Source organism: Pan paniscus, chromosome 16, assembly GCF_029289425.2.
Source record: "Pan paniscus chromosome 16, NHGRI_mPanPan1-v2.0_pri, whole genome shotgun sequence".
Taxonomy (NCBI): Eukaryota; Metazoa; Chordata; class Mammalia; order Primates; family Hominidae; genus Pan; species Pan paniscus.
This window is the reverse complement of record NC_073265.2, coordinates 47460805-47477975: the sequence shown is the minus strand read 5'-3', so window position 1 is coordinate 47477975 and position 17171 is coordinate 47460805. Positions and strand designations below refer to the sequence as shown.

At 40.7% G+C, this 17171-nt stretch overlaps 1 long non-coding RNA gene and 1 pseudogene across 1 annotated transcript in view; one reads left to right on the top strand and one right to left on the bottom strand.

The window, feature by feature from the left end:
* The window catches only part of LOC129394007 (uncharacterized), a 170851-nt gene that overhangs the window by 115301 nt on the left and 38379 nt on the right, over positions 1 to 17171 (top strand). The gene's annotated exons all lie outside the window — the stretch shown is intronic.
* Positions 10971 to 15070, bottom strand: LOC117976033 (large ribosomal subunit protein eL28-like; annotated as a pseudogene).

Here is a 17171-nt window from a genome sequence, read left to right as displayed (position 1 = left end):
AGACTACAGCAACTTAAATGGTACTAGGCACGGAACGGGCAGGAAATCAAAAGTCATCAAGGAAAGTTGGAGGATATTCCAGAGATTGCAACATAAGCCCCAGAGGTTCAATGTATTTGCTGAGTAAGGGCCTTTTAGAAAAACAAGTCTGTGGGTTGATATTATTGGCACATTCCCTCCAAATGACAGACATCATCTCTTCTCCTGAATTTATGGGGCTGAGTTTCTCATTTGTAGTATGGTGTGTGTCTCTGCATATGGAACTCTAAAATTAGCTTTTTAAAAGCAGGCATAACAAGCTGCTGGCCTGGGTTTTATTTCATCTGTATAATATTTTTAAAAATAAGAAATTTGCACATGAAATCCCTGATTTCCAACTTCTCTGGGAAGATCTGGCAACCCTGGGCTTGAATTTTCTCCTGTTAAACGTTGCTTATCTCCCATGGCTGTGAGCTCTGCAGTTTGCTGCCATCCTTAGAAGTCCCTGTTGTATATCCAGACGGCTTTATTTAAATGGCTGGCTCCCAGCAGCCTCTGAGTTTGAGACCTGTGTCATACAGTTTCAATTCATTTTGATGAAACGATTTCTTTTTTGACAAGGATGGGTATTTACATCTATTATGGCAACTCATGCACTCAGGATGCCTTACAAGGAGTTTTACATTACATCATTTTATTTATTCCTTCCAAATTTTACGATAAATAAAATTATTATAATTACTTAAAAAATATGTCTCTGAATCTTGGAGAGGCTATGGAACTTGCCCAAGTTAGCAGCAGAGCCGAATTCAAATCCAAAGCCCTCAGAGAACTGGGGCAAAAGAGAATGGTGAGGTTGCGGTTACCCACGGCTGATTTCCTTGAAAAGAAAGAAATCAACATGATAGCATTGAACAACCATGGGTCAAAGGCCCAAGACCTGGGCCTGAAAACATGGCTTGTCTTTCTGAGGGTCTTACCGCTTATTGGTTGGTAACCTTGAGAAATCCCCTTTCCTCTCTTGGTCTCAGTTTCACAATGTACAAAATGAGGGGAGAGGGGTGGGTGGATAAGGAGACCTCTAGAAGCCCTCAGCCTTCTGTCTTCCTTTGTGTTTGGTACATAGCTGAGAAAGGATTTGTTCCTTTTCTTCTGCTCCCTCTGCTGGGCATGGAGCAAGAGGACACTTTTTGCTGCCCAAGCCCTTTTGAATTTAATTGAATCATTTATAAAGGGCTTGCGCTGTACAAGGTCATGGTGGACTCCTGGTCACCTGATGAGGAGACCTAGACTAGCGATGATTATGAGTCACTTTCTGATCACTGTGCAGAGCAAAAGAAGTGAAGGTCTAAAGTATCTCAGGATTCTATTGTAAACATGGAAGTTGTAGGATCAGAAACGTCATAATAGAGAGACAACGAGAGCTCATATTTATAAAGCACTAACAATAAGCCAGGCATTATCTTAACCATTTTATCTATTTTTATTTCCATTTGACTTTTAAAGCAAAACTATGAAAGTTGCCATTTATTATCTTCATGTTGCACTAGGTGGGAAGTTAGAATAGAATCCCCTTCTTTTTCAGATGAAGAAATTGAGGCCCAGGGACATTAAATGACTTACCCGAAGTCAGGCAGCAGCTCAGTGCTAGCAGAGCTAAGACTGGAAGCTATTCTAGAACTGTGTTTTATTTCTTCATTCAGTTTCTCCAATTTAAAACCTGGCTAAGGAGATAGGACTAATACACCCAGAAATAATTAACAGGAGGAGGCATGTAATTAGAAGCTTAAATTTCAAGAGTGGAAATGGGCCTTAGAGGCTATCTATTATGACTTCCTACACAAACAAACATCTCTCCATACCCCTGACCATTGAGTGCTTAGCATTTGACTTGAAACCCACCTCTAGTCCTAATTTTGTTCCTTGGAGCTATACAGGATATATCTACATCTTCTGCTGTGCACAGTCCTCCAAGAATTTCAAAATAGCTCTTGTGAACCTATAGAACATCATATCCAAGCTAAAAACTCCAAACTTCTTTAAGTCTTTCACATTATACATGATTTTGAGCAATAGTCATTATAAACCTGGTTGTCTCCCTTCGATGGATTACAGAAACGGCTTCCAATGAATGATACCTCCCGGTATTCCTGTCCTTGTGTAGTCCCCTCCCATCCTGAAGGTAGGTTCTTTGACCTACATAGAATGCGACAGAAGTGACTCTTTGCTAGTTCTGATCTTCAGCCTCAAGAAGGCCTGATAAGTTTGATTTTTGTGCCCTTAGAAGCTAGTGCCACGTAAGAAGTTCAGCTAGCCTGGGCCGGCTGTGGTGGCTCACACCTGTAATCCCAGCACTTTGGGAGGCCAAGGCAGGCAGATCATGAGGTTAGGAGTTCGAGACCAGCCTGACCAACATGGTGAAACCCCGTCTCTACTAAAAATACAAAAATTAGCCAGGCGTGGTGGCGCATGCCTGTAATCCTAGCTACTCAGGAGACTGAGGCAGCAGAATTGCTTGAACCTGGGAGGCAAATGTTGCAGTGAGCTGAGATCGTGCCATTGCACTCCAGCCTGGGTGACAGAGTAAGACTCTGTCTCAAAAAAAAAAAAAAAAAAAAAAAAAAAAAGAAGTTCAGCTAGCCTGCTGGAGAGATGAGATACCGGGGCATGCGATACCACATGGAGAAGAACGTGGAGAAGCCATGTTGGATGTTCCAGCCCCGTGGGTCTCCAGAGTACTCCAGCACCAGCTGCCAACTGGTGTCAGGGTTCTCTAGAGGGACAGAACTAGTAGAAGACATATATATATATATGTGTGTGTGTGTGTGTGTGTGTGTGTGTATATAGTCAGGGTTACATATATATGTTTAATATATATAGACATATATATATTATTCAGGGTTCTCTACAGGGATAGAACTAATAGGAGACATGTCTCCTACTAGTTCTGTCCTTCTAGAGAACCCTGACTAATACAATATTGCTGTATAACAAATCACCCAAATGCAGTTGCTTAAAAAATAATTTACTGCATTATTATCTCTCATGATAGTGTGTGTTGACTGGATTCGGCTAGGTGATTCTTCCATTTATCTCCCTTTGAATATCGCTTGCATTTGCAGTCATTTGGCAGCTGGTGTTGGAGTGCTCTGGTGTAAGTTAATACTTAATAAACTCATATATATATAATATATATATAATATATATATATATAGTTCAATTCCTTTATCTTTTCTATACACTTGAAATTTTTCAAAATAAAAAGTTGAGAGGAAATGCCTGGGTATATAACATAAGACATGAAAGAGTCCTTGGAATATATATATATATGGGTTTATTGTGTGACAGAGTCCCACAACAGGCTGTCTGCAAGCTGAGGAGCAAGGAGAGCCTGTCCAAGTCCCAAAACTGAAGAACCTGGAATCTGATGTTTGAGGGCAGGAAGCATCCAGCACGGGAGAAAGATGTAGCCTGGGAGACTAGACCAGCCTCTCTTTTCACATTTTTCTGCCTGCTTATACTCTAGCTGTGCTGGCAGCTGATTAGATTATGCCCACCCACATTAAGGGTCATCTGCCTTCCCCAACCCACTGACTCAAATGTTAATCTCCTTTGGCAACACCCTCACAGACACACCCAGTATCAAGACTTTACATCCTTCAGTCCAATCAAGTTGACACTCAGTATTAACCATCACAAGTCCACCTCTTGTCAACTTGAACCCACACACATCTCCTGAGGTCATACATAATCTTCAAATAAAGACAATAATAAGGTCATAATTATGCCTAACATAATGCAACTATTCTTCATACAACCGGAAACACACCAATCCCCAACCCAAATACTATTACATAAAGTTAACAATGCTTAAATGCGGATGTGGAATCAATAAAATCTTATGTCACATGATAAAGGAGAAGGGAAATAAAATGAAGATATTTTCTTAGTACAAGTATATACATGCACAAACATGTTTTTAACAAAAGGAGGAAATACTCATGACAGTTAAACAGTCCTCGTTTCTGCAGCTGGTCATGTGGTCGTAGCTGGTATTGATGACTACCTTCTTCTACTACCCATTCTGTATTCCCTTAGCCTTCAGCAAGCACCTCAGCAGGTCGTGGTTTTTTTCCTGGTGGAATGACCCAAACCTTCATTCCTGAAGGGTCTGAGTCATTTGTAGTCCTGCCTGAATTGGGCTGTTGTAGTTTCCCATTGACCTTAATCACAGGGCATGGTAATACTAAGAGACACCCTAATGAATCTCCTGTATTCCATGCATACTTTTCCTTACCTCTGTTGTGTAGTAGTAGACCGATTTCATCTTGATAGTCCCGATCAACCACCCCAGCCAACACTGTAACTCCATTCTTAGCCTGTTGCCTTAAAGCTAGGAGGAGCCCAAAGTGTCCAGGTGGCAATCTTAACTTCCAGTTTAATGGAATCATTGTTGTGTTTCCTCGTGGCAGGGTTCCTCCCTCTGGAACGAAGACCTCTAGGCCAGTAGAGAGTAATGTCCTGGGAACAGGAAGCAAAAATTTTGCTAGTGGATCACTAGGGGTGATGGTGAATGGTGCCACTTCCACTTCCACCCCTTAATTCCTGGACCCATGAATCCTAGCTATGGGAGAAACAGTGCCATATATTGGATGCTGATTCAGAGCATACACAGCCTTCTGGAGAACTTTACCCCAGCCCCTCAAAGTATTGTCACCTAGTTGGCATTGTAATTGTGACTTCAAAAGGCCATTCCACTGTCTTCTCTTCCTCTGTCAGCTGATCATAGGGAACTCCCCATGAGGCCGTCGGTGCAGGCTACGGGAGAGAAGGCAGGGTGGCAGGAGTGGAGACCATGGGCATTTGAGTTACTTCCTCAAGTAACTTGTTTGTGCCTTCAGGACCTGCTTGAGCCTGATCACATATGTACCACTTCCTTTGATGATGGAATGCTGCTGTGCATGACCCACTTTGTGGCTAGATGGGTCAGAAAGTACTCTGTTCTTAATAGGCAGTTTAGGTCACATGGTGACTTGATGATTCATAGTCAAATGTTCAGTTTATGCCAAAGCCCAATAACAGGCCAAGAGCTGTCTCTCCTAAGGAGAGTAGTTATCTGCAGAAGATGGCAGGGCCTTGCTCCAAAATCCTAGAGGCCTCCGCTGTGATTCACTTTTGGGGGCCTGCCAAAGGCTCCAAATAGCATCCCTATCAGCCACACACCTCAAGCACCATTGGATCTGCTGGGTCATATGGCCCAAGTGGCAGAGCAGCTTGCACAGCAGCCTGAACCTATTGCAGAGCCTTCTCCTGTCCTGGACCCCACTCAAAAGTGGCAGCCTTTCGGGTCACTCAGTAAATGGGCTGGAGTAACACACCCAAATGAGGAATGTGTTGCATCCAAAATCCAAACAGACCCACTAGGCATTGTGCCTTTCTTGGTTGTAGGAGGGGCCAAATGCAGTAATTTATACTTCACCTTAGAACGACTATCTCGACAGGCCCCACACCACCAGACCCGTAGAAATTTTACGGACGTAGAAGTTCCCTGAATTTTAGTTGGATTTATTTCCCATCCTCTGGCACACAAATATCTCATGAGTAAGTCCAGTGTGCTTGTTACTTCTTGCTCACTGGATCCAATCAGCATAATGTCATCAATGTCATGGACCAGTGTGATATCTTGTGGAAGCGAAAAGCGATCAAGGTCTCTCTGAATAAGATTATGACACCAAGCCAGAGAGTTGATATACCCATGAGGTAGGACAGTAAAGGTATATTGCTGGCTTTGCCAGCTGAAGGCAAATTGCTTCCGGTGGGCCTTACGGCCAGGAATGGAGAAAAAGGCATTTGCCAAGTCAATGACTGCATACCGAGTACCAGGAGATGTGTTAATTTGCTCAAGCAGTACAACCACATCTGGTACAGCAGCTGCAACTGGACTCACCACTTGGTTAAGCTTACGATAATCCACTGTCATTCTCCAAGATCCATCTGTCTTCTGCACAGGGCAAATGGGAGAGTTGAATGGGGATGTGGGGGGAATCATCACCCCTGCGTCTTTCAAGTCCTTGATGGTGGCACTAATCTCCACAGTCCCTCCAGGGATGCAATATTGTTTTTGATTTACTATTTTTCTAGGTAGAGGCAGCTCTAATGGCTTCCATTTGGCCTTTCCTACCATGATAACCCTCAGCCTACCAGTCAGGGAGCCAATTGGGGGTTCCACCAGTTGCTAAGTATGTCTATGCAAATTATACATTCTGGCACTGGGGAAATGACCACAGGATGAGTCCAGGGACACACTGGACCCACTGTGAGTCAGACCTGAGCTAAAACTCTATTAATTATCTGACCTCCATAAGCCCCTACTTTAACTGGAGGACCACAATGACGTTTTGGGTCTCCTGGAATCAACGTCAGCTCGGAGCCAGTGTCCAGAAGTCCCCGAAATGTCTGATCATTTCCCTTTTCCCAATGCACAGTTACCCTAGTAAAAGGCCAGAGGTCTCCTTGGGGAAGGATGGGAGAAAAATTCAGTGCATAAATTGTCAGTAATGTAGTGGGATCCTTCCTCAAGGGGACCCAGTCTCCCTTTCATTCAGGGGGTTCTGTGTCTGTAAACTGGCTCAAGTCTGGAAATTGATTGAGGGGTCATGATCCTCTGTTTTATAATTCAAATTCATCTTTTGTCCATTTGGCCTAGAAGTTTTCTCTTTATATAAATTGAGTAGGAATGCAGTAGGCTTCCTATCAGTTTCACCTCTAGGAACTCTCTAAACAGTCTATGCCAAGCACCAGCAGTGTTCTCCATACAATTAGAAGTAGAGTCCTTAGTATTTTTGGGTCTAATCATATAAAGCAGCCAACTCCAGAAACCCCCAAACCAGCAAAAGAACTCCGTCCTTAATATTCTGTTCCTCTAGAACCACTCCTGGTACCAAAATCTGTATTAGTCTATTTTCATGCTGCTGATAAAGACATACCCCAGACTGGGAAGAAAAAGAGGTTTAATTGGACTTACAGTTCTACATGACTGGCGAGGCCTCAGAATCATGGTGGGAGGCACATCTTACATGGCAGTGGCAAGAGAAAATGAGGAAGATGCAAAAGTGAAAACCCCTGATAAAACCATCAGTTTTCGTGAGACTTATTCACTACCGCAAGAACAGTATAGGGGAAAGCGCCCCCATGATTCAAATCATCTCTTACTGGGTCCCTTCCATAACGTGGGAATTATAAGAGTACAATTCAAGATGAGATTTGGGTGGAGCCAAAACCATATCAAATATGTAACTGAAACAACCCTCTAAAAAATATTCCCAGGATCAAAATGAGTCTGTGTAGTGTTGAGGGTGGAAGGAATAGTGCCTCTGTTTATCCTGACATTGTTAACCCATTCAGTTTAGTTTACATTTAGCAATCATATCATCCGATTGACTGTGTAGCCAACTATAAATCCCCAGCACTTGTCACAGGACTGCTGTTTGGTTCTTTCTTCCCAGTTTTTTTCTAAATGTAGCTACGGACCTAAATAACATATTTTATATTATTTTTCTTGATAATTTTTTTTTTTTTTTTTGAGACGGAGTCTCACTCTGTCGCTCAGGCTGGAGTGCAGTGGTGCAATCTCGGCTCACTGCAAGCTCCGCCTCCCGGTTTCATGCCATTCTCCTGCCTCAGCCTCCCAAGTAGCTGGGACTACTGGCACCCGCCACCACGCCCGGCTAATTTTTTTTTTTTTTTTTTTTAGTGGAGACGGGGTTTCACCGTATTAGCCAGGATGGTCTCGATCTCCTGACCTTGCGATCCACCCGCCTCGGCCTCCCAAAGTGCTGGGATTATAGGCGTGAGCCACCGTGCCCGGGCCTTCTTGAAATTTTTATCTTGTCTGTTGTGACTCATCATTCCAGCTTGATGAGATTTGAAAAAAATATTTTAGTATATCATCTAATATAATAATTGTTCCTATGTTTTCTGTAATTTGACAAATATGCCTACATATTGAGCAGGACCTGGCAAATTCAAAGTCCTTCAGCAGAACATTGAAGATCTCCTGCTGAGTAGGAGGTTTTTATCCATTGATTAAACAACACTTTTAGGAAATGGTCATTCCACCTCAAGTCTGTCTAATCTGTTGTCCACCAAACTGCTTTTCTTCCTTTGGTACGTGAAGGCATTGTGGAGAATTTGCCTTGCTGAAGTCAAAGCATATTTGCTCTCTAGCCTTTTCCTGAACTTTCAGAGTAAAAATGTCTAATAAAGTGGTTTAAATTTAGTGTGACGTGACTGGCTGTTAACCCACTCATGTGGGTGCCTAATGCACACCACTTTATTTCCTACACAATCATGAATAATTTATTTTAGAGTTTGAAGAACACCAGTTTGGAAGTCAAACACACCTGGGTTGAAATCCTGGCTATTTTCATCAGGAACTAAGGAAAGATACTCAACTTCTCTGAGCCTCAGTTTCCTCATCTGTAAAATGAGGAAGTTAATACTTTTTTCATGGGTTTCATGTGATGATTACAAGACAACATGTGGAATGCACCTAGCAGGATGCCCAGCAGGTAATAAACACTCACTAACTGTTAAAGCTCATTATTGTTACTGCTCTATTATTGTAATAGTAAGTTGTTACTCAATTTGTAGTCTGTGAAATGGACCTCTTTCTTTTCACGTCTCTGAAAATTTGAAGAGTACATGCCTATCCCTAATCTTACGGCACTATGTTGAGGAATATAGCAAAAATAAAAATAGTGCTCTTTCTGGCTGCCATCTGTTCACAATAACCATCTGCCCAGAGCTGTAGCCCTATCCCTTTTCTTTTGCTCTTCTTTCTCAAAACATTAATTAAAATATGTCCCCCTAGCCCCCATCCATGCCCAACTCACACCCTTTGTGGCCCTCCCATATTTTACACAGCTTAACCCATTTGGGGCTCCAACTGGTGTCAGACAAACTCACTTTTCACATTTCTCCTGGCTTATAGGCCTCAGGCACCATAATTTTTATAGGTCTGTCATCTCCAGGACTGTGTTGGGCCAAGCCTAGAGGTCACTTAGCTCTGCCAGAATAAAGTAGAAAACCAGGCAACCCGAAGAAGTCATGGGATCTAGGTTTAGACAGCAGGACTTGGACTAGCAGAAGAGCACCCCAGTCATGGGAGAACCTGGGCACCAGGAAGGAAAATGAAATACAATCATACCAGCAAGGACTGGGTACCAAGTCAAGGAACCGACTACAAGACAGACCCAACGAGAAACCAGAAAGTGCTAGACTCAGCGTTCCTAATATCCCCCTTCTAAAGTAGGTAGTACCAGATCTTGGGTCTAAGTTGAATCTACAGGTAGCATTAGGTGGCCCCAGCAGCGGAGGTTACCGCGCTGCCCCAGCAGGGAGCCAAGCAAGGTACTAAGATGTTCTCCAAAAGAACGTCTGAGATTCCTGACACTTGCTCATCCCATTCAGTTCTTTGGCTAGTCCTGAATTAAATCCTGGAGAACCTTTCTCTTACTGATTTCAAGTCTTTTGAGAGATGGCCTTATTGGTCAGAAACACGTCAGATGCCCTTCTTTCAGCAGGGTGACAATATTCAACCACACAGAGTGGAATCCAGGTCACTAGTGACTGTCTGAGTATTCAGAATGCCAGTTTAAGGCAAGAATGTATCTGATAAGAATGGAGAGAGATAGTGATGGGTTACATTTCACAGGACAGTCATTTTTAATCTGCTTTAATGATCTAAGGGAATGGTACTGGTTATAATTCTCTGGCTGTCCTTAAATGCCACTCAAAAGCCATCTAAAACTTTTGGCATTTCTTAACTTTTTAAAATTAAAAAATGTTAAAAACTTTTTTTTTTTAAAAAAAAGATGGAGAAATAAACCCCACTACAATCTCACCTGGAGACCATCTCTGTTAAAATTTTGGAGTGTATCTGAGCTAGCGTCTTTCTTCCCTCATTCCCTCTTGCCTTTCCTTCTTTTTATCCTCCTTATCTTTCTCCCTTTGGGTTTCAAAGGCAGAGAGTTGGTTATTTATACTCCTCGTTCATAGCACATTATCAGCATCTGCATCAACATCTGCATGTGCTTGGTTTGATCCTATTTTACTTTATCATTTTCCCGCTTCATCCTGAGTGTTTACTCCTTGTCCCCGCCACTGCCCACCATTGGTAGCCATTATAAGGTGCTATATTCTTACATTTGCATGCATCATTGAAGAATATATTGTATTTATGTATTTCTAATTTACGTAAGTTTTACTTGTTACAGATTTTGTTCACTTCCTCACTTTCTATTTATTTATTTACTTTTTAAAGCTCATCACTGTTTCTGTAATCTATTTACAATACAGAATGTCCATCTGGCTCACTGAGGTTAGCTGTTACATGCTGTCGCAGAGTGTGCATTCTCCTCATTTCACATATCTATTCCCCTAGTAATGGACTCTGGTTGCCTCTAGTGTCCCGCTGCCAAAAACAACACAATAAATATCCCCACGCATATGTCCATGTGGATCTGATTATCAGAAGTGTACAGGCGGTGAGATTGCTGAGTCACAGGAATACACGTATTTAGCAACACTAAGTACTTCCAGATTGTTTCTCAAATGGCTACAACATTCTTTTTTTTCTTTTTTTTAACTGAGAAAGGATTCATATACCATAAAATTTACCTTTTTAAAGTGTACATTTCAGGGGTTCTTGGATTATTCATGAATGTGAAATCAGCATCATGGTACAACCAGAACATTTTCATCACTTCAAGATTTTCATTGTCTCCAAGAGGTGGCATTGTAATGGGCTTTATTGCCCCATCTCTTTTTTTTTATGTTTCTAACATTTTTTAGTTTAGAAAATGTTAAAAGAAACTCTGTAACCATTAGCAGGCATTCCCCATTTTCCCTTCTCCCTGACCATTGACAACCACTAATCTATTTTCTGTCTTCGTAGACTTGCCTGTTTTGGACATTTCAGGTATGTGGAATCACACATATGTGGCCTTTTGTGTCTGGCTTTTTTCACTTAGCATAAAGTTTTCGAAGTTTATCATTGTTATAGCATGTATCAGTGCTCCATTCATTTTATGGCTGAATGATATTCCCTTGTATAGAGATATTACATTTTATTTATCCATTCATCAGTTGAGGGACATTTGGAAGGATTCCACTTTCTTCACGATTATGAATAATACTGCTGTATTTTGGCTATTATGCTATAATGCTGAACATTTATGCATACATTTTTATGTGGACACTTGTTTTTAATTCTCTTGGATATAAACCTAGGAGTGGAACTGTTAGTTAATATGGTAAGTCTATACTTAATTACTGAGAAACTGTTTTCTAAAACAGCTGCACTATTTTACATTTTCAGCAGTAATATACGAAGGACCCAATTTCTCCATATCTTCACTAACACTCGTTATTGTTCATTTCAAAAAATTATAACCATCCAAGTAGGTGTGAAATGGCATCTCATTGTGGTTTTGATTGGCATCTCTCTGATGATTACTTTAAGCATCTTTCTAAGTGTTTATTGGCCATTTGTGTATCTTCTTTGGAGAAATGTCTGTTCAAATCCTTTGCCCATTTTAAAATTGGATTATTTGTCCTTTTATTGTTGAGTTGTAAGAGTTTTAAAATATATTATAAATATGAGCTCCTTATCAGAGACATGATTTGCTTATATTATCACCCATTCTATGGGTCATCTTTTCACTTTTTTTTTTTTTGAGACACTCTTGCTCTGTCACCCAGGCTTGAGTGCAGTGGTGCTATCTTGGCTCACTGCAACCTCCACCTTCCAGATTCAAGAAATTCTCATGCCTCAGCCTCCTGAGTAGCTAGGATTATAGGCGTGTGCCAGCACACCTGGCTATTTTTTTTGTATTTTAGTAGAGGCAGGGTTTCTCCATGTTGGCCAGGCTAGTCTAGAACTCCTGGCCTCAAGTGATCCACTTGCCTTGGCCTCCCAAAGTGCTGGGATTACAGGTGTGAGCCACCATGCCTGCCCATCTTTTCACTTTCTTGATGATGTCCTTTGAAACCTAAAAGTTTTAATTTTGTTGAAGTCCAACTTATCTATTTTTTTTCTTTTGTTGACAATGCTTTGGTGTCATATCTAAGAAGCCATTACCTAAACTAAGGACAAAAGATTTATGCCTATGTTTCTTCTAAGCATTTTATAGTTTTAACTTTTATATTTATGGTCTTTGATTCTTTTTGAGTTAATTTTTACATATATTGTGAGGTATGGGTCCAAATTCATTCTTTTGCATGTGGAAATCCAGTTTTCCCAGCACCATTTGTTGAAAAGCCCATTCTTTCCCCCACTGAATTGCCTAGGCAACCCTGTTGCAAACCAACTGGTCACAGACTTATGGATTTATTTCTAGACTCCTAATTCTATTTCATTGTTCTAAATGTCTGTCTGTATCCACACTGTCTTGATTATTGCAGCTATGTACTAAGTTGTAAAATTAGGAGGTCTGAGTCATCTGCCTTTGTCCTTTTTAAAGACAAAGTTTTGGCTGTTCTTCATCCTTTGCATTTCCATATGAATGTTATGATCAGCTTGCCAATTTCTTTCAAAAACAAAGCTGGGATTTTTAACAGGGATTGCATTGAATCTGTATATGAATTTGGATGTATTGCCATCTGTATTAGCTTTCTATGACTTTTGTAACAAATTAGTACCAATGAAGTGGCTTAAAACAACAAATTTTATCTTATAATATTGTAGGTCAGAAGTCCCACATGGTTCTTAACAGCATCCTCCCTGGCCACTCGAGAGGGTACCCTCACTCCTTGGCTTACCACACCCTTCTCCATCTTCCAAGACAACAATGGCAAGCCAAGTCCTTCACAGGCTGCTATTTCCCTGGTTCTCACTTCTGAAGTCACACTTCCTTCCCACAGCTGGAAAAGGTTCCCTACTTTTAAAGACCCATGTGATCAGATTGGACTCAATCAGACAATCCAGTACCAGCCCCCCCAATCAAGGTCCTTAATGTAATCACATCTACAAATTCTCTTTTGCCACATAAGTTAACATTTTAACAGGTTCCAGGATTTCGAATGTGGCTATCTTTTCGTGAGTCATTATTCTGCTTACCACACCATCTTTATTACTGTTCTTCTTCTTTTTTTTTTTTTTTGGCGGGGAAAAGGTCATCTGACCATTGCTTTTGGGGGACAGGGGGCTCACGCACTCTTGTTGGGGTAGGTTCACTTCCTCTTCACCATCACAGGCTCTGGCTATGCAGGATGGCATTGGCCCTGTGGATGGCAGCCACGTGCAGGTCAGGGCAGTCTTTGTTCTTGAGGATCATGTGCCTGATGCTGCTGAAAGTGGCCCAGTTGTTCTTGTTGATGGTGGTCTGCGTGCATGTAGGAGGTGGCTGGCTTTTGCTGGCCTGATCTCTGTTTCATGACCACCACCACACTGTTCCATCGGCTGTTGGCTTCACATCCACAGTCTTGTGGTGAGTTGGCATGGTAGCAGAGGGAACGTGGGGCTTCAGGTTACTGGGCTTGGTGCTGTAGGTCTGCTTATTCCTCTTGATCAGGAAACTGGAGCAGTTCTGCACCACCATCCACTGCAGAAGCACAGACATGGTGGCGGTTCCTCTCACAGTGCTGGAGATGGAAATAGCCATACCATCTTAACAGTGTTAAACTTTCTAAACCATGAACATGGAATATCTTTTTATTTTTTTAGATATTCTTTAATTGCCTTTAATGATAGTTCACAGTTTTCAGTGTGCAAGTGTTGTACTTCTTACTTTTTTTGTTAAATTTGTTTGTAAATTTTATTATTTTTCATGCTGTTGTAACTGGGATTATTTTTAAAATTTTATTTTCAGATTGTTGCTAGTGTATGGAAATAAAATTGATTTTTGTTTTTTGATTTTATAGCCTCCATCAACAGAGCTTTGTAATTATTGCTTTATGCAGTTATCTTTACAACCAGACGATGGGAAAAAAAGAGTTACAAACAAAAATACGTGCATATTGCCTTTTGTTTTTACCTATGTGGTTACCTTTACCAGCCTGTTTGTTTCTTCATATGCATTAGAGTTACTGTGTAGTGTCCTTTAATTTTACCATGAAGGATTTCCTTTAGAATGTCTTGTAGGGAAGATATAGTTGTAACAACTCTCTCAGTTTTTGTTTGTCTGGGAATATCTTAATTTCATCTTCATTTTTGAAGGATGTTTTGCTGGTCATATAGTTCTTAGTTGACAGTCTTTTTCTTTTATTACTCTAAATACACTATGCCACTGCCTTCTGGCCTTCATGGTTTCTGATGAGAAATCAACTATAAATACTTTTGCATAATTTATACACAGTTAACTGCACAGATTTTAAAGTGTAGGGTTTGATGAGTTTTGACATGTGTGTATGTCCATGTAACCTTTAGCCAAAGCATGTTTTATAAAATTTCCATTTCCTTCAAAAGTTTCCTCAAGCCCCTTTATAAACAGTGCCCTCTTCTATTTCTAAAGCAACCATTGCTCTGGTTTCTATAACTATAGAGTACTTTTTTTTTCTATTCTTGAGCTCTGTAAAAATGAAATCACACATTATGCACTCTTTTATATCTGACTTCTTTTGCTCAGCATGTTTTTAAGATTTATCCATACTATGGCATATATTGATAGCATTTTCTTTTTTTTATTATTATACTTTAAGTTGTAGGATACATGTGCACAACGTGCAGGTTTGTTACATATGTATACATGTGCCATGTTCGTGTGCTGCACCCATTAACTCGTCATTTATATTAGGTATATCTCCTAATGCTATCCCTCCCTACTCCCCCCACCCCATGACAGGCCCCGGTGTATGGTGTTCCCCACCCTGTGTCCATGTGTTTTCATTGTTCAGTTCACCTATGAGTGAGAACACGCAGTGTTTGGTTTTCTGTCCTTGTGATAGTTTGCTCAGAATGATGGTTTCCAGCTTCATCCAGGTCCCTACAAAGGACATGAACTCATGCTTTTATATGGCTGCATAGTATTCCACGGTGTATATGTGCCACATTTTCTTAATCCAGTCTATCATTGATGGACATTTGGGTTGGTTCCAAGTCTTTGCTATTGTGAATAGTGCCTCAATAAACATACATGTGCATGTGTCTTTATAGCAGCATGTTTTATAATCCTTTGGGTATATACCCAGTAATGGGATGGCTGGGTCAAATGGTATTTCTAGTTGTAGATCCTTGAGGAATCGCCACACTGTCTTCCACAATGGTTGAACTAGTGTACAGTCCCACCAACAGTGTAAAAGTGTTCCTGTTTCTCCACATCCTCTCCAGCATCTGTTGTTTCCTGACTTTTTAATGATCGCCATTCTAACTGGTGTGAGATGGTATCTCATTGTGGTTTTGATTTGCATTTCTCTGATGGCCAGTGATGATGAGCATTTTTTCATGTGTCTGTTGGCTGCATAAATGTCTTCTTTTGAGAAGTGTCTGTTCATATCCTTTGCCCACTTTTTGATGGGGTTGTTTGCTTTTTTTCTTGTAAATTTGTTTAAGTTCTTTGTAGATTCTGGATATTAGCCCTTTGTCAGATGGGTAGATTACAAAAATTTTCTCCCATTCTATAGGTTGCCTGTTCACTCTGGTGATAGTTTCTTTTGCTGTGCAGAAGCTCTTTAGTTTAATTAGATCCCATTTCTCAATTTGGTTTTTGTTGCTGTTTCTTTTGGTGTTTTAGACATGAAGTCCTTGCCCATGCCTATGTCCTGAATGGTAATGCCTAGGTTTTCTTCTAGGGTTTTTATGGTTTTAGGTCTGACATTTAAGTCTTTCATCCATCTTGAATTAATTTTTGTATAAGGTGTAAGGAAGGGATCAAGTTTCAGCTTTCTACATATGGCTAGCCAGTTTTCCCAGCACCATTTATTAAATAGGGAATCCTTTCCCCATTTCTTGTTTTTGTCAGGTTTGTCAAAGATCACATGGTTGTAGATGTGTGGCATTATTTCTGAGGGCTCTATTCTGTTCCATTGGTCTATATCTCTGTTTTGGTACCAGTACCATATTGTTACAGTAGCCTTGTGGTATAGTTTGAAGTCAGGTAGCATGATGCCTCCAGCTTTGTTCTTTGTGCTTAGGATTGTCTTGGCAATGCGGGCTCTTTTTTGCTTCCATATGAACTTTAAAGTCGTTTTTCCAATTCTGTGAAGAAAGTCGTTGGGAGCTTGATGGGGATGGCATGGAATCTATAAATTACTTTGGGCAGTATGGCCATTTTCACGATATTAATTCTTCCTATCCATGTGCGTGGAATGTTCTTCCATTTGTTTGTGTCCTCTTTTATTTTGTTGAGCAGTGGTTTGTAATTCTCCTTGAAGAGGTCCTTCACATCCCTTGTAAGTTGGATACCTAGGTATTTTGTTTTCTTTGAAGTAGTTGTGAATGGGAGTTCACTCATGATTTGGCTCTCTGTTTGTCTTTTATTGGTGTACAGAAATGCTTGTGATTTTTGCCCATTGATTTTGTATCCTGAGACTTTGCTGAAGTTGCTTATCAGCTTAAGGAGATTTTGGGCTGAGACGATGGGGTTTTCTAAATATATAATCATGTCGTCTGCAAACAGGGACAATTTGACTTCCTCTTTTCCTAATTGAATACCCTTTATTTCCTTCTCCTGCCTGATTGCCCTGGCCAGAACTTCCAACATTATGCTGAATAGGAGTAGTGAGAGAGGGCATCCCTGTCTTGTGCCAGCTTTCAAAGGAAATGCTTCCAGTTTTTGCCCATTCAGTATGATATTGGCTGTGGGTTTGTCATAAATAGCTCTTATTATTTTGAGATAGATCCCATCAATACCTAATTTATTGAGAGTTTTTAGCATGAAGCACTGTTGAATTTTTGTGAAAGGCCTTTTCTGCATCTATTGAGATAATCATGTGGTTTTTGTCTTTGGTTATGTTTATATGCTGAATTACGTTTATTGATTTTCATATGTTGAACCAGCCTTGCATCCCAGGGATGAAGCCCACTTGATCGTGGTGGGTAAACTTTTTGATGTGCTGCTGGATTTGGTTTGCCAGTATTTTATTGAGGATTTTCACATCAATGTTCATCAGGGATATTGGTCTAAAATTCTCTTTTTTTGTTGTGTCTCTGCCAGGCTTTGGTATCAGGATGATGCTGGCCTCATAAAATGAGT